The following is a 19,986-nucleotide window of genomic DNA, read 5'->3' as shown; positions in this document are numbered from 1 at the left end:
CAGATCCTTTCTTGATTTAGGGTGAGAGGAGGTTATTTGAGAGCCAGTCAGAGAGCTTGCAGGCGGAGCCCAGACAAGCCACAGGCATCCTGTCTCTTCCAACCACAAAAGAATAATGGGTACTGGCTTGACTTCCGGGACGTGGGGTAGAGGGCTGAGATAAATGGTCCCAGGTGCTAGACAAGGCAACAGCTGTGGTTCTGAGAGGAGGAAGCCCCTGAGGTGATCGGCACGGAGGCATTTTTGTGCCACTGTTTTGAACGGTGAGGCCTAAGACAGGGGTGTTCAAGACAGGCTGGGGTGGGAACACCCAGTGTCTCGTCCTATCACGTTGGCTGACAATTTCAATCTGGGTTGTAGAGAAAAGGTCTGGAAGTCTGTAAGCATCCTTGCTGTAGGTCTTTGTTTGAGGTCTGAGCTATGCGCTATGCAGGGACCTGCAGAAGTATCTGGGCCGAGGAAAAGTGTGCTGTTAGAGGCCTAGCTATTCCAGAGGAGGCAGGCTGCTCGGCTGTCCACTGTCTGTCTGGCCAGGTCCAGTGGAGAGGTCTTACACCAGGCATGGCCCCAGAAATATGCCTGCGGAGAACTTTTCCCCAAGACCATTTTCAAGGGCAAAGGAGAGCTCCCAAATAAAGAATTGAGGGAATCCAATGAGATTATACCTTGACTCTCTGCAGGAAGACAGCCTCGACTGGAGCCTCTCGTGATGTCCACACTGCCCACCACATTAAAAAATAGTGAGGCACGTACAGAGCTGGGAAGAACCACACAACTGACAGATTAGCAAACAAAAGCAGACCCCGCAGAAAGCTAATGATGAAATCTCATCTCTTGGTGCCCAATAAAGTCACTGAGGCAGTTCGGGGGGACAGCAAAGCCTTTTCAACAAACAGCATGGGAAACAGTGTCGTCAATCCAGAATATTTCAAGATAGAGTGTGACAGTCTCCAAACATAAAGCTGAGAAGCTTCTGAATGAAAATATAAAAGCATATACTTATGACAACGGAGTCAGCAGCGGCTTCTTCAAGGTGGGTTTCAGAAGATCTGGACCACTTTTGGACATTAGTGAGCGCTGGGGCAGGGTCTCGGCTAGCCTGGTGCCTGGTGCTTTCAGCAAAGAGGACAGCCACCACACCTTCACAGGGAGACACACATATTTAATCCTGCTTCTGCTACCTACTGTGGGCATTAACTTCAAGTGACATGACGAGTCCCCAGCAGCTGCCTGGAAGCCAGGATGACACAGCCATGAGTAGGAAAAGCTGCTCTCTGCCACTTCCTGGGGGAAGTTAGAACTCCTTACACAAGACTGCATAATTGGTGCTGAGACCCATTCGAAATGAAACTCATTCCATGAGAAATACTGAGCGATGGAACTTGAGAACTGTTTTTTACAAGCCCGGAAGCTGAGGACAAGGAAGGGGACCCTAAGTCTCTCCAACTAGTGCAGTACGTAAATAGGCCTGTTGAAAAAATATGCCTTGTATTACAAGAATTGTCTGAGAAACCCAAGGGGATTTAGAACTGGACAAAATGGTCAGGGCAGCTCAGTGCTCCCTGCTCACCCGAGAGATGAGGAGACTGAACATCCGACCGAGGTGAAGGTTCCTGTACCAGGTCACCCTGGCATCGTGTTTCAGCCTTAGGAAGAGGAGACTACTGAGAAAGCATCCCCTGGAGTTCTGTGCTGAGCTGAGAGACGCCTGCTGAGATCAGTGTTTTTGTTTTGCTGGCTAAATTATGCAGACCTAAGTGGGATAGTTTGTGGTTACACGCCTTACTTTAGCAACAAATTATTCCAAACTAATGACGCATGTGGCTTCCTGCTACAGCAGCGTTTCTCAAACATTCCTCTGAGAGCACAGGGGTGCCTCTGGGATGCTGTGGCCCTTGTTTAACCCTGGTGTTCGGCTTCTCAGAAACCTTCTTCCCTTTGTCTGCTATAATTGGCTACATTAGTAGCAAGGATGTATGGCAGAGCAACAGTGCCTTACACATGTTGTTTCAGGGCTTCAGGGCCCTGCCAACCAGCCGACACTGGTTTGGAGCCCTGTACGTCCTCCTCTCTGTCAGTCTGTCAGTCTCATATCCTGTTCCTGGCCTCAGCACTGTAACCCTGACTTTGCTTTTGCCTCTAAAACCCATCTTTACTGTAGCACACTACAGCTTGTAGTTTTCACTGTGGGCTCATCCCCCACCATCTACAATGAGCTTACAATACTGGCAATACTATAAGAATGTGTTTTCACTTTAATCCCAGGTATGGGGATGTGGGGCTGTTTCAGACTGTCTGCAGCATCTGACTGTGATTTGCCTTGTGCTCTAGTAGAGGCGTGGTTTTGCCACAGGCAGATAGTTTCTGAGATTGTGTGCTGTTTGGAATTCTGGGAAGTTTTCAGAGGGTATATAAATGCTAGAGCCAGGCTGGAGAGATGGCTCAGGGGTTAAGAGCTCTGACCACTCTTCCAGAGATCCTGAGTTCAATTCCCAGCAACCATATGGTGGCTCACAACCATCTGCAATGGGATCTGATGCCCCCTTCTGATGTGTCTGAAGACAGCTACAGTGTGTGTGTGTGTGTGTGTGTGTGTGTGTGTGTGTGTGTGTCTTTAAAAAATAAAAAAATAAATGCTAGAGCCCCAATAGGTGGGGCCGGTGGTTGTTGGTCATTCAGGGAGGTTTGCTGTGGTTTATTAGTAGCTGTGCTCAAAGAAATAACAAAAGGAAAGAAATTAGATTCAGGGATTTCTGTACCTCTCTCTCCTCTATCCTTCTTTCTGTCTTATCTAATGATAGGCGGTAAAATGGAGGTGGGGAGTCTGGGGGGTGATAAAGGGTGGGGAAAAAGAACCAACAAAGTAGCAAAACACCAGCTACATCAGCAGTAGTTGGGGACTCCTAGACTACAGTGTGCCTCGTTCTCACTGCACTGGTGGAACTACTTGCTAAAATGTATCTCTTAGTCCATTCCCGTTACTGTAACATAAAAACCAGAGTCTGGATGATCTATAAATGACAGGAATGTATTACTCACAATTCTGGAGTCTGGGGCTCCAAGATCAAGGCCGGCCAGCACTGGAGTTGCTGAGAGCTGAATCCCCACGTCGCAGATGCCGTTTTGCTGCTGTGGTGGAAGATCAGCAGCTCCTCTGCACTATCTTCACCTCGTGTGAAAGAGTCCCCCTCCCGACCTGCTCACCTCTCTTCACACTGTCTCTCTAGGGGTTAAGTTCTAACACATTTTGTAGAGACACTATCTTAGACCATAGCAACCTGAGAGGTAGGCTGAGACAAACGCACTCCATGTGCACACCCAGCCTGCGTAGAAAGTCAGTAGATTGAGACATACCAGGATCCAAATCAAGAAAGCTCGGAACAGCTTGGAAGGGGGACCACCACAGCCGGACGGGCTCTCAGGTAGCAGCCACAGGCCCTGGGATGCCGAAGAAAGGAAGCCAGGTCTGCTGGGTCCCGAAACAGGAACATCACAGATCAGTTCCCACTGGAAATACATCACAGAGACAGACTGAGTTCCAGGTCAGTATGAAGTATCATTCCCCTGCATCTTTTTTTTTTTAAGATTTGTTTAAATTTTATTTATATGAGTACACTGTCATTGTCTTCAGACACCAAAAGAGGGCATCAGATCCCATTACAGATGGTTGTGAGCCACCATGTGGTTGCTGGGATTTGAACTCAGGACCTCTGGAAGAGCAGTCAGTGCTCTTAACCGCTGAACCATCTCTCCAACCCCATGCAGATGCATCTTGAAGGAGAGAAAAGAGAGATGTTTGAGGGGGCACATTGTCCAGATACAAGGAATTGAAAATAGCCAGCTTTCCCCAGGCTTTTTGTTGAAATCTTGCTTTGTGTTTGCTGGGTTGCACTTCTTGCATCGAGCATGGACAGGCGCGCTTGGCTGTGATGGGCAGCATGGCTCCAAAATCAAGCTGGCTGGAGTACACAGAGGTGGGACTGAGGAGATGGCTCCGTGGGTAAAGTGCTTGCATCAAAGGCAGGAGGACCTGAGTTCAGTTCCCCAGAACCCATAAGGCCAGACACTGTAGAGCACATCTGCAAGAGGTGCAGACAGAACACACGGAAGCTCGCGAGTCAGCTAGCCTAGAGCACAGCACAAGTAAGAAAGCATGCTGTCTCAAAGGAGATTGAAGGCTGCTGCTGCCCTCTGACCTTGACACAAGCACCATGGCACATGTGCACCCACACTTGCACACAGCATGCATACCACCCACCCCACACAGAGAGCATCTGTTAAATAAAGTTCATGGAAGCGAGAGAACTGAGGAGAACTTCATGTGGCAGGAAATGAACAGCTTTCTGTTCCCCCTCGCAGCCCTTCCCTCTCCTGCATGTCTGGGGTTGGAGGGGTCCTAACCTGCTTGCTCTCAGCCAGCACCAGTCTGTAGCAGCTGTGGTAGAACCTCGAGGTAATTGTCCTTGAGGCTCTACGTGTGTCTCTCCCCTTTAGATAGATTAAATGGACCTGGTGTGACCTGGACCAGAGGACCATTCATGGTGTCCTCAACAGACTGCAATCCAAGGCACGTTTGGCATACCTCTGCCCACGTCACCCTCAGATGCGCGTCAGGCCTGTACATAATCACTGTTTAATTTTCGGCGACTGGGAGCTTTGTGGGGGCAAAGCATGAGCTAACGGTAGTGCCAGCCAGTTCCTAGTGGTCTATGAATCAAATCTGGTGATGTCAAGTACTGTATGGAATTCACCCTAAAATGTAGTCAAGCAAACACAAATACCAAGAGTTAAAAAATATAGAAGAATAGAATTCATTGCCCTCTGGAGCCAGGCTGTTGAAAGATCTGTTATTGACCTAACCCTGCACTCCAAAAGAAGCATTGGTTTTGGAGCAGATGAGTTCTGCCCTGAGCTGTGAGGAATCTGGGGTCTTGAGTCTCCTCAGAGCTCCAGGCCCTTACTTTCTTTCCTGCTCTTGGGCAGGCTTTGTCATGTACCAGACTCACCGCTTGGCCTAGAAGAGTGCCCTGCTCAGGTCCTGTGTGCCATCCTAAAGACGTGGGCATTGCCTGTGCCAGGAGGTTTGTCAGAACGGTGACCTGGAATTCTGGGGGCCCCAAGTCAGAGTGTGGCCTCTGCTGGGTGGATCCTCTGGGTCTACCCCAGGCCTCTCCTGACTTCTGATGTGGGTGTCGCTTCTGTTGCCTAAGCTCTGCATATTCCTGTGGTGTTCTGGGTATGACCACATTCTCCCTTTGTGTAAAGATGCCAGTCAGGGGGCTGGGGATTTAGCTCAGTGGTAGAGCGCTTACCTAGGAAGCGCAAGGCCCTGGGTTCGGTCCCCAGCTCCGAAAAAAAGAACCAAAAAAAAAAAAAAAAAAGATGCCAGTCAGGTTGGATCTGGGCCCACCAATTCCAACATGACCTCACCTTAACCACCACGGCGTTGATGCTGGTCGTAGATATGGCTGCCTGTTAGCACTTCAGCCTGTGGGTGTGGAGAGGAGGGGGAGACAGTTAAACTAAGCAGCAGGTGGGGGTACCCCTTGTGATTTCTTCTAGGATGGTGACTTGCTTCATATTCCCTGCCTTCCTGAGACCCATTGTCTTTGTCTGTGTCCTTATGGCTATCTGTGTCCTGTGGTCTGACAGTTCTCAATGTCAGGGCGGACAAGAGTCCAAGATCTTGGAGTTCTGCATCTCTGGATCACCTGGAGGGCTCTGGAGCATAGGGCTGGGAAAACCCATTTGGAGATCCTGTGGAATAAACGGCTATGACAGAGGAAAGGTTACACAGATCTGAACTCTTTAATCTGCATCTACATTCTCAATCCTAATTAGTATTTTTTATTTTATCTTGACTTATATTTTAACCATTTGTTGATTTTTGTTTGTTTGTTTTTGTTTGTTTTGAGACTAGGTCTTACCCCAGGCTGGCCTAAAAATCAGGATCCCCCTGCCTCCAGTTTACAGACATGCACCACTCTGTCCAGCTTGCTAATCTTTTAAGCTTTATTATTTTTAATTGTGTGTGTGTGTGTGTGTGTGTGTGTGTGTGAGAGAGAGAGAGAGAGACAGAGAGAGAGAGAGAGAGAGTGCACTATGTAAGTGCAGTGCCCACAGAGGCCTGAAGAGGGCACCAGATTTTTGTGAGCTGCCCAATGGGGGTTCTAGAAACCAAACTTCGGTCCTCTGTAAGAGACAGTGTGTGTTCTTAACTTATGAGCCATCTCTTCAGCCCCCTTGATCTTTCAAACAACTGAATTCTGTTTGTTTCAAATGTGCCCCATGCTGTCCTTGGGGTCAGGAGGGCAGGTCCATGGTTGCTACCTCCTTGACTGCCACCCTGGCTTCCCTGGGGCAGAGTCTGTTAAGGCTCTGCTCTAGCACAGGTTTGGCTACATCTCTTTAACTGAGGTGGGTGTGAATCCACCTTCCCCAGTCAGCTGTGTGCAAAAGTGAAGTTCTATTTTAAGGCTCCCTCCGCTCCTTTGACAGTGCCTCTCTCCCGCTTAGCAACAAGAAAACCAAATTTAACTTCACCTGTAAACAAGTCTGTCAGGCAGTTCTTCCCCCGCTGATAACCAAATGTTTAACTTTGTTGCCCTCAGATAAACATCAGCCCCTGTTCAAGTACTAGGCCCATAACCTCCAACTGGCCCAGCTTAGCTGCTCTGGTGGTTGTCTGTCCTCTCCTAAGCGGCCACACCCTTGGACTGGCTGTTAGGGCTATGGTGAAGGGATGTAGTTTGGGGGAGGGGGGTGTCGCGGTCACTCTGGTGGTATCAGGTTGTGGCACACTGGAAAGTATGGCGCATCCTCCTTTACTGGTCTCTCAGTGTTGGGTGCCAACAGAGATCTGGGGACTCATTGCCTCTCTTCCTAGATCAAGGAGCCCTCCCAGCCCACTGTGCCCTAGAAGACAGTCTTGTGGCTGCCTTCTGGGGCCTCTCTCTGAGCGGAACTTAATGAATTGTTGCTCACTCCCTTGGGCAGGTAGAGGGAATCCTCTGTGTCACCCCCTACTCACTGAGACCCTGACATAGCTGTGTTAAGGGGGATGCTGCTGTCCGATCTCAGGGTCTGTGGGCACAGGGAGACTATCTGGTGGCTGTTTGGAGCCCAAGGACCTGCTGGGTGACCACAAAATGGCATCAAAGCTGGAAATCTACTTGGCTCTTATTTGCAAATCTATTATAGACAGGGTCCAAGAACCCCGATCTGTCAAGGGTAGGAAGATGTCTTGGGACAGGAACGAACAGGTCGTACTGACTCCAACTCACACTTGCCTGTGAACAGCTGACCGTCTATACTGGTCAGAGCCAGTGGTGGATTGCCTGAGACTTGCTGCTTGGCCTAGGAACACACAGTCCTAGCTAGACTTTCTGCAGGGGTGCCTGCCACCTTAGGGCAGTTCCTCATGCAGGAGCATACTTGGGCAACTTGGGTTAAACCTGAATTCTACTGGTGATCTTTACTCTGTAGCTGAGCTCCCAGCTCGGACCCTCTGTGTAACTTGTTTCTTTTGTTCAGTTGTTTTCTTCCGTTGGAGGTCCTGGGCTTCCAAAGTGTGTGTGTGTGTGTGTGTGTGTGTGTGTGTGTGTATCCCTCTCCATCCGTCCATCTGTCTGTCTGTTCCCTCTTTGGTTCCTAGAGAGAGTCTGTGATAATCTAGTTGTCCATGGGTGGCTATCAGGAAGAGGAATAGAAGCTATAAGGGAGATATACCTTGTTTGTTAAAAATTGATTGATTAATTAATTATTAACCCCTGCCCTTCCGGGGAGTACAGCATCCTCTTCACATCCTGCTGTGCCCTCTTGTTTGGCCTCTGTCTCTCTGGAGGCAGATGGAGCACCGGACGGATGGGTTCTTCTTCTCACTCCATGGGTTTGTCCTGGGGCCGTTTGGAGGGTTGCTTCCTCTGGGCAGGTACTGTTTAGTGTCTGGGGCAGAGGTGGGCTCCAGATAGTCAGATACAAAGGTGCTTTAAAACACATTGTCCATGCCTGGCTAGACCTTCGACTCCTTGGAATCGCTTCTTGGTTTTGTTTTATTTTTCCCGGTTTGTTTTTGAGACAGATTTTTCAGGTAACCCAGGCTGGCCTTGAGCTCACTCTGTAGCTGAGGGTGATCTTAAGTTTCAAATCATTCTGCCTCTACCTCCCAAGTGGCAGCCGCCACTCCCAGTATTATATAGTGCTGAGGACTGAATCCGAGGCTAGGCAAGTACTCTACCCACATCTCCAGTCCCAGAGCAGGAGCCCCCAGTTCTTAGCACTCATTGTAAAACTATTACGTCAAGCTGTCTGCAGTAGGACCCCAGAATTCCCCACTACTTAAAGGAGCTGCGGGTGACTCGTGTTCCGCTCTGGGAAAGGGTTGCATATGTGGTGGCTAGCTGGCCAGATGCCCCCACTGGTGAATGCTGCACAAGCAGCAAGTGGAGAGTAGCAGGTAGCAGAGGGCAGACAAGAGTAGGACCTGCCCCAACGTGGTTGTATGTCAACGATAGCCTGTGAGGTGAAGCCAGGGAAAGGGTCTTGACATGACCCTAGGGGCTCCATTAAGACCACAGCTCATGTCACCTTCTGCCCAGGAGAACCGGGTGGCTGATGGTGTCTCAGCAGCGTTAGGTCCAAGGTGGCCGTCTCTTTGCCAGAGTCTTCATCAAGCTCCAGTCCCCATCAGAGGCCTGGTCTAGCCACAGCTGGCAGAAATAGTATCTTACCAGGAGCTACCTGGCTAGGCCAGGACTTTGGTAATTTATTCAGCTGTGCCTGGAACATTCCACCACACAGCCTGTAGCTGTTTTTGGTGTCTGAAGCTTCTCTTTGGAGTTGAAGGATGGCAGCTGGCTCTCCTCCGGGTGTCCCCAGGCGTGTTTTAAACTAACAAATGAGGTATAAGCATCTGACGCAGAGTCACGGGCTGACTGCAGCGTGGCAACGCCAGGTTTTGCTGCCTCTCTGGTGCACTGCCAAGGTTACACAGTACCTTAATTCCTGCTGGATGTGCACATCCCCCGGGAGCGCTCCCATCCTCATCGCCCGTCAAGTAGGGAGAGCGCCGTGCTGCCTGCGATGCCTGCTCAAATGGCTCCCACAGTTGCACCTTCCGTGGCATCAGGAGTCCTGTGCAGAGGAAGTGAGGCATGTTTGCTGTAATCGCTGTTGCCACGGAGACTCACGGGGCATGAAGGAGGGATGCGCCCGGCTGGGATGGCCCATCCCTTACTCAGTTTACAACCATTCCTGCCTCACACTGGTCCACCAAAGTCCACAAGGAGGTAGCAAGAACTGACAGCGTTTTGGGTCTCTGCACCCCTGAGAACTCAGACCCCGCGAGTCCCCTCAGAAGCCTAGTAGGTGTTCATTTGTTGTTGTTACTTCCAGGCCCATGTGTTGCAACTCAGTCCCAAGATGGTGGTGTAAGGAGCTGTTCTCTGGGAGGGGTGATTAGGCTTCAGACTCTGACCCCACGGTGGGAGACATCAAGAGAGCCATTAGGAAGGAAGTTGAAGAGGACATCTCGTTCTTTTTTCTTTTTTTTTTTTAACATTTATTTATTTATTATGTATACATCATACAGCTTTCTGCCCGCATGTAATGCACCTGTAGGCCAGAAGAGGGCACCAGACCTGATTATAGATGGTTGTGAGCCACCATGTGGTTGCTGGGGTTTGAACTCAGGACCTCTGGAAGAGCAGACAGTGCTCTTAACCTCTGAGCCATCTCTCCAGCCCAGGACATCTTGTTATATCCGGTGCTCCCATCTCTCCCACACTAAGGACAAGATGTCTGCCCTTTCTGCCCCTTTCTCCTTCTGCCATGCAAGGCTCCAGGAGGAACCCTCACCAGCCACTGTCTGCCAGTACCTCGGTCTTGGACTTCTCGACCTTCAGGACTGTGTGGATAGTCTGAGGCCTAGGATTGGGTGTCCCCTCTGAGAGCATCTCAGGGTCCCCTCAGCAGAATATTTGTCCCCTGTTGTTCTTCTGGTCCTTGCTGCTGTGTTAGCCAGGTCTTGTCATCTTTCAGATGTCTATGTGGATTCCTCTCAGAGCATGTAGTTTTAGAGTCCCGGCGGTCAGCCTCACACTAAGAGACCTGCCAGGGGAACTCAGAGCTAAGGCTTGTTATAATGAGTCAGATGCCCAACAGGGCAAGAAAGAGAGAAGTCCACACACAGCCCTCTACATTCCCCACACCTAGGAGGGGAGAAGGGGACATCAGCTTCGTCCTCAGTGAGAAATCAGGAACATGCATGAAACAAGGCAGAGAACATTGGATCTACCACCCTGTCATACCGAAACTGTTATCCGGGCAGCTCACGTGGTTCACAAAAGCCTCTCCATGTGCGTCCACTTGGCTGAGACTCCCCCAGACCGCTTCTATATAGCTCATATTTCTTGCCTAGTCCCTGTACCTTCCAACATGCCACCAAAGAGAGGGGATCGGTGAGGACCAGTTAGGGAAGATTTCTGACCGTAGGGGTTTGCTGCACTTGGGTGTGATCAGAATGTGGCCCTGGGGTTTGTGTGTCAGGTGCTAGGTCCCCAGTGTGCTGCTGTTGTATTGTGTTGGTGGACCCTTTAAGTGACAAGATCTCAGACCTTCGAGATGGCTCAACAGGTGAAGATGCTTGCCACTATGCACGACGACCTGAGTTTGAACTCTGGGACCCACGTGGTAGAAGGAAAGTTACAGCTCCCAAAGATTATCCTCTGACCTCCACACGTGTACACACTGTAGTAGGTATACCCCGAGACCCCACCCACACATAAATCAGAGGTCCTTGGGTCACCAGGGTCCTACCCTCAGAGGGGATAACGGTATCCCTCAGGGGATGCTCAGTTCTCACAGAGGTAACAGAGTGAGCAAGGACCCTCCACACTCATAGTCTCCCTGTTGTCATATATGTTTATTTTCAAATGTGCTCCCTCACGATGCTATCCATATCCTTGATCTTGTTATCCTCCTGCCTCCACCCTGCACTGGCCCCGTGTTATCAGACTCTCACACTCCAGAACTCTTCATCTGTCCATCCTTAAGTTCCTCGTGATAGCCATGACGAGCGTCTCCTGTCTTACACTGGGCTGGAAGTCTATGAGGAAGGTACTTGACTTGCCAAGCATGGTTTAGATTTAGAAACAGACTCTCTCAGTGGCTACCAGGTCACCCATGACGTAAATCCTAAATTTACCTCTTTCTTTGACAAGCAGGAAAAAGCCAGATAGGCCTAAGAACATTTGGCCAGATACATTGTGAAACTGTGAAGTTTGTTCGATACTGTTGCTAAATCAAAGCCATCTCTGCCTTTGTGATGCAAGTGTGTGTGTGTGTGTGTGTGTGTGTGTGTGTGTGTGTGTGTGTGGTGTGAGGGGGAGTCTCAGTGGGGAGTCTTGCCTGCAGGTGGACTTGCCTGTAGTCAGACTTTTAACTACTTTGTGGCTTCTTTATTCTTTACCCCTTTTCCCACCCTTTCAACCCCCTAACACTAGATAGGAGGAAAAAAAAAAGAGGATTTCCTTAGACTACTTCCTGTTGATTTGGGGCGTTGAGTTCCTTGTGGTAAGTTTGACCTTCTCCAACAGTTATCTAAGTTCTTCTTTCTTTGCACATGACTGTTTGACAAACAACCAATGGCAGCCAAGCAACAACAACAGCAGCCCCACCTCTCCTGTCAGGGCCCTGGCATTTATAAACTCTCTCAAAGTCCCCAGCATTCCAAATGTCACACACTCGCTGAAACTGTCTGTAGCTGGCAAATGCACACCCCTGCTAGAGCACGAGGTGAATCACAGTCAGCTCCTGTGGACAATCTGAAGCAGCCCCATATCCCACACCTAGGATTAAAATGAAAACATAATCCTATAACATTTCTGTGTTTTTCAAAGAAACCACTTCACTTGCCCATTATTGTTTCCAAATCATACAGCGGTATCCCTCCCCTCTCCCCATAGAGGGTCTCACCATGTAGCCCTGGCTGTCCTGGAACTCACTCTGTAGATCAGGTTGGCCTCAGACTCAAAAGATTCCCCTGCCTCTGCCTCCCTAGTACTGGGATTAAAGGTGTGCGCCACTGCCTAGCTTTTTTTTTTTTTTTTTTTTTAAGATAGGGTGTCATGTTGCCCAGGATATCCCTGAACTCACTATGCAGCTTAGGCTAGACACTCCTGATTCTCATGTTTCTACCTTTCGAGTACTGGGATTGCAGGTGACCCCAAGCCTGGCTGGAATCACTAACCTTGTATACATGCTGTCCTTGGGAGAATCTGAGGGCTCCCAGGCCTGTAGCATAGATCATGCCAGTCACACATACCAGGCATGCCTGCCACCTCACCATCTCCAGCCTCTCAGCATGAGACGGAGAGTACTGTCTGGATAAAGGTGGAGCGGGATGGGACCGAGCACTGAGGAGGAGAGTCTGAGGCTAGACCCTGAGTCCAGCATCACTTCCTCTGCAACCTGTTGTCCACAGCAAATCATAAGGCCAGGGACCCAGATGCCCACCTCCTGTTGGAAGGCACTGCAAGGCTTTGGTCAAGGTGCCTGCTTCTTAACTTCTATTGCGGACTTCCTGTTCCTTGTTTCCCACTGGGAAGTCTGAGTCTATTCTGCTTCTTCTTTTTTTTTTTTTTTTTTTTTTTTTGGTTCTTTTTTTTGGAGCTGGGGACCGAACCCAGGGCCTTGCGCTTCCTAGGCAAGCGCTCTACCACTGAGCTAAATCCCCAACCCCTCTATTCTGCTTCTTAGACATGAGGCAATTCCAAGTCCTTGAGGTGCCAAGGCTTCACGGTGCCACCCCTCCCTGCTGTGTTCCTCCTCAGGTTCCGTTTATTCCCTGATCACCATGGACACCCACAAGCACTGTGGGAGCCGGGCTATCTCAGTAACACCCAAATCACCATGCCTGCTGTCAGTCCAGAGGCTTCTCACGTCGCTGCCCTCCCAGTCCTCCTGCCTTTCTTCTCTTTCCTGCTGTGCTCAGCCCACCCATGTTCTGAAGGCTGCCCTCCAGCTGTCTTCCTCCACTCCTCCTCTGGCACTCTGCGCTCTGCTGTGTATGCTAGCTTTCAATCTGATGTTTGCCTCCTGTGAGAGCCTTTGGAACTTGCCGGGGAGCCGAAATTTGGTGAGCTGACATGACAAACGCACATGGCCATGGCAGGGCAGATGTGCCCAGAGCAAAGCTGAGGTGATGATGAAAGGGACCAGAGCCTGTGGCGTGTGATACATCGGTGTGTGCATCCCTCAGGATGTACTAAGCTATGCTCCTGTGAAAACAGGAAAGGGAACTAACTCAGTGTCACAGGACCACTTTCTTGTGGCGTGTGCTGCCGGAAGAGGAAGGGCGTTGCAGCGAGTCAGGCATAGCCACACGCCCAGTCATGTGTCACCGGTCCAGAAAATCATGGCAGCATAAAACTCAGAGGGTGAGGTGCTGTTGTCTTTACTGGACACCAGAAGGAAAACTTGGCTCTCTGTTGCTTCATTATACTGTGTTTTTATGTGTGCACAGGTACACATGTGTGTGCACTGGAAAACGTGTGTGTGCACTGGAAAACGTGTGTGTGCATAGGTATACATGTGTGTGTACTGGTAAACATTTGTGTGCACGGTATACATGTGTGTGCACAGATATACATGTGTGTGTACTGGTAAACATTTGTGCGCAGGTATACATGTGTGTGCACAGGTATACATGTGTGTGCACAGGTATACATGTATGTGCATGGGTATATGTATATAAGAACAACTTACAATAGCCCATTTTCTCCTTCCATCCCGTGGGTCCCAAGAGATCAAATTCAGGTCATCAGGCTTAGCAGCAAGTGACTATACCCATTGAACCACCTTACTGGTCTGTTATACTTCTGAGACCATGCCTCACGTAGCTGAGGCTGGCTTCAAACTCACCGTATGGTTGAGGATGACTCTTCCCTTCTGATCCCCTTCCCTCTACCTCCCAAGTGCTGGGATGACAGTAGTCGAGTACAGTTAGCCCAGTGGGTGGGGTGCCGGGGCTAACAAAGTGAGAGCATGGTGAATGAGTGAGAGCAAGCACTGTGCGCCATGCTGTCCTCGGCCCTAAGAAATACACTCTGAGACATGACCGGTGACTGTCACACTGGGCAGTCGCCCTGACAAGCCTGCCTTGAGATAGCCACCTTGCCAGCTTCCGGCCTCACTTGGGGGCATGTGTACAGCTAACACCCTGGGTTGGTTAAGGAAGGAAGGGTGTTTTATCTGCCTCACAGTTGGAGAGCACGGTCCACCTTGTTGGGGAGGACATAAGGCAGGAGCATGAAGCAACTGGTCACACTGCAGCCGTGGGCAGGACACAGAGAGAGATGAATGCTGGTGATCAGCTCGATTTATGCAGTGCAAGCCCCCAGCGCAGGGGATGGTACTGCCCAGTCAGCGGCTCTTCCCTTCTCAATGAACCCCTCCGTGTCTGATCTTACCCAAAAGGCTGAGCAGCGATAGTTGAACCTCCCCGGAAACACGCTAGGAGACAGCCAGAGCTGTGTTTCCAGAATGAGTCAAAGTCCAGTGAGGTTGACCTCGAAGATTGGCTACCACAATACCTCAGCAGGGTCCTGGGAGAACTGGGTCAGAATCAGAGAAATCGGCTTCTACAGTCGGCTTGGCCGCTTGCTGTGTGACCCACATTGGAGACTGACCCTCTCTGAGAGCTCCCTTAAAGGGGTGGGGGAGTATTTAGATGCCTCCCTGGAAGGTCACTGGAAGATTACCAATTGTTCTTGTTAGTTTTAAATCAATTTGACACAAGCTAGAGTCATCTTGTAACAGGGCCCCCCCAGACCTCAGCACAACTGAGTCCATGATGGAAACCCCATTCAGGCCGAACAACAGCAGCAGACGGCACTGCCTGCCGAAGACCTGATCCATCAACGTCTGCGGCTCTGGGAAAGTCTCAATGTACTGACCTTGCTTTTTTTTTTTTTTTTTTGGTTCTTTTTTTCGGAGCTGGGGACCGAACCCAGGGCCTTGCGCTTCCTAGGTAAGCGCTCTACCACTGAGATAAATCCCCAGCCCCCTGACCTTGCTTTTTAGCTCCTGTGCTTCCACTTCTAGCTAACTGTTCTTGTTCACTGTGCGTCACGCAGGATGTGGGTTTGTGCTTTAAAATTTGCCCTGAGAAAGGGCTGAGGGCTACACTGGGATCGCAGAACACCCAGTGCAGTCCCTGGCTAGCTAATAAATAAAAACATCCTATTGCAGTGATTCTCAGCCTTCCTAAAGCTGAACCCTTTAACACAGTTCCTCATGTTGTGGTGACCCCCGACCATAAATGGGGGTGTTATAAATCTTAATGTGAATATCGGGGATGCAGGGTATTGGATATGTGACTTCTGTGGAAGGGGGTCAAGACCCACAGGTCGAGAACCAGTGTTCTATCAGCTTACACCCACGTCTGAGTGGTTTTCACTGGTGGACACCCCCACAACATCTCTGGGACAAGTTCTCCCAATGGAGAAATGTATCCATAAAAATGGCTTGCAGGGAAATCTGTTGAGCATTTTCTTGATGAACGATTGGTGTGGCAGGGCCCAGCCTGCCATAGATGGTACCCGCCTGGGTTGATGGTCCTGGGTTCTAAAAGAAGGCAGCAGGTTGGGCAAGCCACGAAGCAAGGTTCCTCCTCAGCCTCTACTTCAGTCCCTCCAGGCTCCTGCCTTGAACCCCTTCCCTCATTTCCAGTGCTGCTATGGTGACCTGAGAGTGGTACACCAAAACAAACACTACCTCTGCCTTGTTAGGGTTTCTAATGCTGTGATAAAAACACCGTGACCAAAAGCCGCTCTGATCAGCCTACCTCCCCCTCCAACCCCCCCAGCTGAGGACCAAACCCAGGGCCTTGGGCTTGCTAGGCAAGCGCTCTAGCGCTGAGCTAAATCCCCAACCCCTTCAGCCTACCTTTTAAGGACTAAAGAGGGAAAGCCTTGTGAAAGGCAGAGGCACAACTGCTTTATCAACCTATGACTTTGATTTTAACAGAATGTTCTCATCAATAAACAAAGAACTACCCAGGACAATGAGCCTGGAGGAACAGGGGAGCGCTTGACTCCTGCCCAGAAGGGATCTTAGAAGGCAGAGGGGGAGGAAGAACAGGAGTCAGAGACAAAAGAATTTATTAGAAAAAAAAACAGCTCTCTGCCACCCATGAAGCTCAGCTAGTGGGGAGGAAGGTTCTGTGTTAACCGGGCAAGGGCAGAGGAGGAGGCCCCAGAGTCCCGTAAACCTAATGGTGCGGCCAAGCTGGGGGGTCATTAATCTTACTGCAATTAGCAGTTCTCCAGCAACAACAGCAGGTCGGCAGCCTCAGCTGGTAACCGGGCTGACCTGTAAGGAGAACAGAGCATAAGCAGGATCACAGGGCTGCCTTCCCTGTGCGAGGCCCTTCAAGGTTACTGAGCAGTGTGTGGAATGGAGGGAGGACGGCCTGGATACTCTGTTTCCACCTGGATACTCTGTTTCGTTACATACTCTCCTACTGGGGGAGAGCCTTCCCCAGACATTCTCCACACTCTCGGCAGCTGCCAATCCATATCACTGCACACTGGCATGATCACTATTGTTTTTAATTCACTTATTTACATGAGTACACCGTCGCTGTCCTCAGACACACCAGAAGAGGGCATCTGATCCCATTACAGATGGTCGTGAGCCACCGTGTGGTTGCTGGGATTTGAACTCAGAACCTCAGGAAGAGGAGTCAGTGCTCTTAACCACATGATTACTATTCTCGGTTGTCAACTGGACAACATCTGGAAGTTACTAAAACCCAAGAGGCTTGGCTCATCCTTGAGGGATATTTTTTTCTTAATTAAAATCATTTGAAGTGCGAAGACCCACTTTTAATCCAGATTTTTTGAGGTAGGAAGATCCCCCTTTTAATCTGGGCCACACCTTCTGACAGCCTATATCAAGGACGTGGAAGAAGGAAGCTTACTCTCTCTCTCTGCCTGCTTGCTCTTGCTCTCTCTGGCAAGTCTATTCCTTTACTGGCATTAGGGCCTGCTCTTTGGGGATTCCAGTGTATACTGAAGACCAGCAGGGATATCCAGCCTTGTGGACTGAACAACTACTGGATTCTTGGGCCTGCCTTTGGTAGACAGTTATTGTTGGATTAGGTGGACTGCAGCCTGTAAGTCATTCTAATAAATCCTCTTCATATATTGTGTGTGTGTGCATGCGTGTGTGTTCATGTATCTGTGTGCATGTGTGTGCATGCATATGTATCTGTGTGCATATATGTGCGTATATGCACGCGCACCCACCCAGGTGTGTATGAATGTGTGTGTGTGTGTGTGTGTGTGTGTGTGTGTGTGTGTGTATGAGAGAGAGAGAGAGAGAGAGAGAGAGAGAGAGAGAGACAGGCCATATGAGGTCGTTTCCTGAGAGACCATAGATGAGACCCACTCTGACTTCTCAATGGAACAGAGCAGTCCTCGGGAGTCCCTTCACTGCCACCTGTAACCACAAAGCTCAGACAGCTGGGAACAGTAGAGGGAAGGAGGCCATTCAGTCTCCTTAGCCTGACTCTACCATCCACCTTCAGCGGGGTCTCCAGGCAGAACCAAGGACTGTCCCTAGATTAGGACAGAGCTCAGCCAATGCTGGTCATCTCAACGATGGCATTAGAACCTTTCAGGTCCTAAAATTTTGCAAGCTCTCAATGCTCTGTGTAGCTGCAACCGCATCCTTTCTTGCCCTGCGTTTTCTGAGCGAGGTCCCTTTGCCTGTACCTGCAGTGTGAAGGGACAGTGGCTTTGCTTCCCTGCTCAGATGTTACTCTCTCCAGCAGGGGCAGGACTTGACAGGCTTATGTTAACATTGGGGGTGGCGGAGGGTCAGAATTAAGGACTCCGGATTCTCCCTTCCAGGTTCTAGTATGGTCCATCAGAGAAGTTAACCCCCTTTCCATGTAAAACTTGGATACTGTACCTGGAAGGCACAGCTCACACCTCTCACAGTACTCGTGAGGCTGAAGCAGGAAGATCATGGTTGGCTGAAGTCTAGCCTAGTCTACAGGGTTCCTAGCCTGCTGGGGCTAGACAAGAAGACCCTGCCTTGAAATTAAAAAAAAAAAAAAACGTGGATAGTATAATGCCAACAGCAACTTTGATTTTTCTTCAAATATCACATGCATTAAAATGTGACTGATTTTGACACAGAGCTTTGCAAGGCCGTAAAGTCAATTCCCTCATTTGTGCTCCCAAATCTTTATACTCTTACTTAATTCTTTTATGTCTGAGACAAGGTCTCGCTGTGTAGGTCACTCTGGCCTCTGACTTATTAACTATACCAGGTTGCCCTTGAATTCCTGACCTTCGTGCTTCAGGCTCTCCTGTGCTGGGATGACAAACATATAGCACTGTGGTTCTGCACAATTATTCCTTGTTCTGAGAGTCCCACTGGGGACTCAAACCCACATGGATACTGACCTTGTGAAGATTATGGTTTCCCTTTGCAATCTTAGACCTGCAGTTCTGTTCTGGCCTCATCTTCTTGGTCTGGAGAGGGAACTGGATCTACATCCTGTTTTGCATTTGCAGACTTTTGTTGGGGGGGGGGGCACAAGGCAGGGTGGGGGAAGGGCGGGCACCTCTGGGCCCTGTGAGGCAGGAGGTCTTTCCTGAAGGTGGAAGGGGTGTCTCTGTCTCAGGTGCTTCCTGTGTCAGGGGAACAATAGGCAGGACCAGCCTGCAAGGTCGTTTATGGAGTGAAGAGTAGGTAGTCTTCATGGTTCGCACATTCTTGCTTTTCATAATCATAGAAGTTTTGGAAACAAGTTTCTAAAGCCCCCAGCCCAGGACCTCACATGTGCGCCCCCCCGACCCCCAACACCGCCCCCCTCTGGAGTATACTGAAGAAACTGAGGAATGAAGACAGCTGCAGAATTAATCATCTACCTTGCAAATCCAGCAAATTCTTGCTGACAGTCATTTCTGCTGCCCTGCCAGGGAGGCCCGCCTGCTATCTGCATGCAGGACTAAGTTCATGACTGTCCACACTTTGCCTTGCTTGGAAATAGATGGAGAAAGAGACAGCTCCATCACGGCCCCCCGAGGCTGGCCCTGATCTGAAGCTTCCCCACCTGTACCTGCAGCCTTCCTCTGCCTGTCTGACCTATTAGCCGCATCCTCTGGGTCTCGCTCTGGGGCTTTCTTACCAGTGTCTCTCAGTCAGCCGTGGAAGGTCCCCAGGTCTAAATCATAACCTCATCTTTCATAAGCGTCTCCCTACTCTCCTCCCCTCACTCAGGCCTGGCTCTGGCATGTGATAGGTTTTCCCCATGGACAAAAATGAGCCAATATAAATTATATAGAGGCAGGTTTGTTCTGTGCAGTTCTGGGACCGATTCACTGATCTCATAGGAGGTTAGGAGAGTTGCTGTGCAGCTGGGGAGATAGAAAGGGGCAGAGGGATGAGGGGAGTGAGGGAGGGAGGGAGGGAGGGAGGGAGAGAGAGAGAAAGAGAGAGAGAGAGAGAGAGAGAGAGAGAGAGAACACCGAAATGTCTGGATTAAGGTATGGACTGAGAGATGCTGGGAGAACCTGGAGGCTAGGTCCACTTTGGTATGCCCCTGGTCTAGATCCCAGCATGGATGCCTTGGATGATGAAACCACTGGCCTGGTTACATGCCACCCTCCTTCCTGTCACTAACGTCCATCTTGCCCCATCTGTCCCTTGTCTCCCACCCCCTCTTTGTCTTCTTTTTTTTTTTTTTTGGTTCTTTTTTTTGGAGCTGGGGACCGAACCCAGGGCCTTGCGCTTGCTAGGCAAGCGCTCTACCACTGAGCTAAATCCCCAACCCCCTTTGTCTTCTTTCTTCTGTGTTCTGTCTGTCCTGTCCCTGGTTCTCTCAATGGCCTCTCATTTCTTCCCAGACACTCTTAATTTTATTTTACATGTATGGGTGTTTTGCCTGTGTGTGTGTGTGTGTGTGTGTGT

The 19,986-nt window shown here is 49.9% G+C and overlaps 1 long non-coding RNA gene across 5 annotated transcripts in view; it reads right to left on the bottom strand.

Annotated features, from left to right (window-relative positions):
• Positions 1 to 18,640, bottom strand: part of LOC148003201 (uncharacterized) — an 18,895-nt gene extending 255 nt beyond the window's left edge. Inside the window, exons 1-6 of one of the 5 annotated variants that reach the window (XR_015632301.1) lie at positions 18,477 to 18,547; positions 8,996 to 9,132; positions 5,431 to 5,488; positions 3,040 to 3,507; positions 1,571 to 1,753; positions 1 to 1,140 (exon numbers count right to left, since the gene is read on the bottom strand). The exon at positions 1 to 1,140 is cut by the window's left edge and continues 249 nt beyond it. This is a non-coding gene — a long non-coding RNA (uncharacterized LOC148003201). Of the gene's footprint in view, positions 1,141 to 1,570; positions 1,754 to 3,039; positions 3,508 to 5,006; positions 5,489 to 7,728; positions 9,133 to 18,476 lie in introns of those variants that run through there. The other 4 variants (XR_015632303.1, XR_015632304.1, XR_015632302.1 and 1 more) reach the window with 4 other exon arrangements.
• Between the last annotated feature and the right edge of the window lie 1,346 nt (positions 18,641 to 19,986).

This window comes from Rattus norvegicus, chromosome 10 (genome assembly GCF_021556685.1).
Source record: "Rattus norvegicus strain SHRSP/BbbUtx chromosome 10, alternate assembly SHRSP_T2T, whole genome shotgun sequence".
In the NCBI taxonomy this organism is placed as follows: domain Eukaryota; kingdom Metazoa; phylum Chordata; class Mammalia; order Rodentia; family Muridae; genus Rattus; species Rattus norvegicus.
Note: the sequence above shows the minus strand (reverse complement) of the source record. Positions and strands in the feature narration are given on the sequence as shown.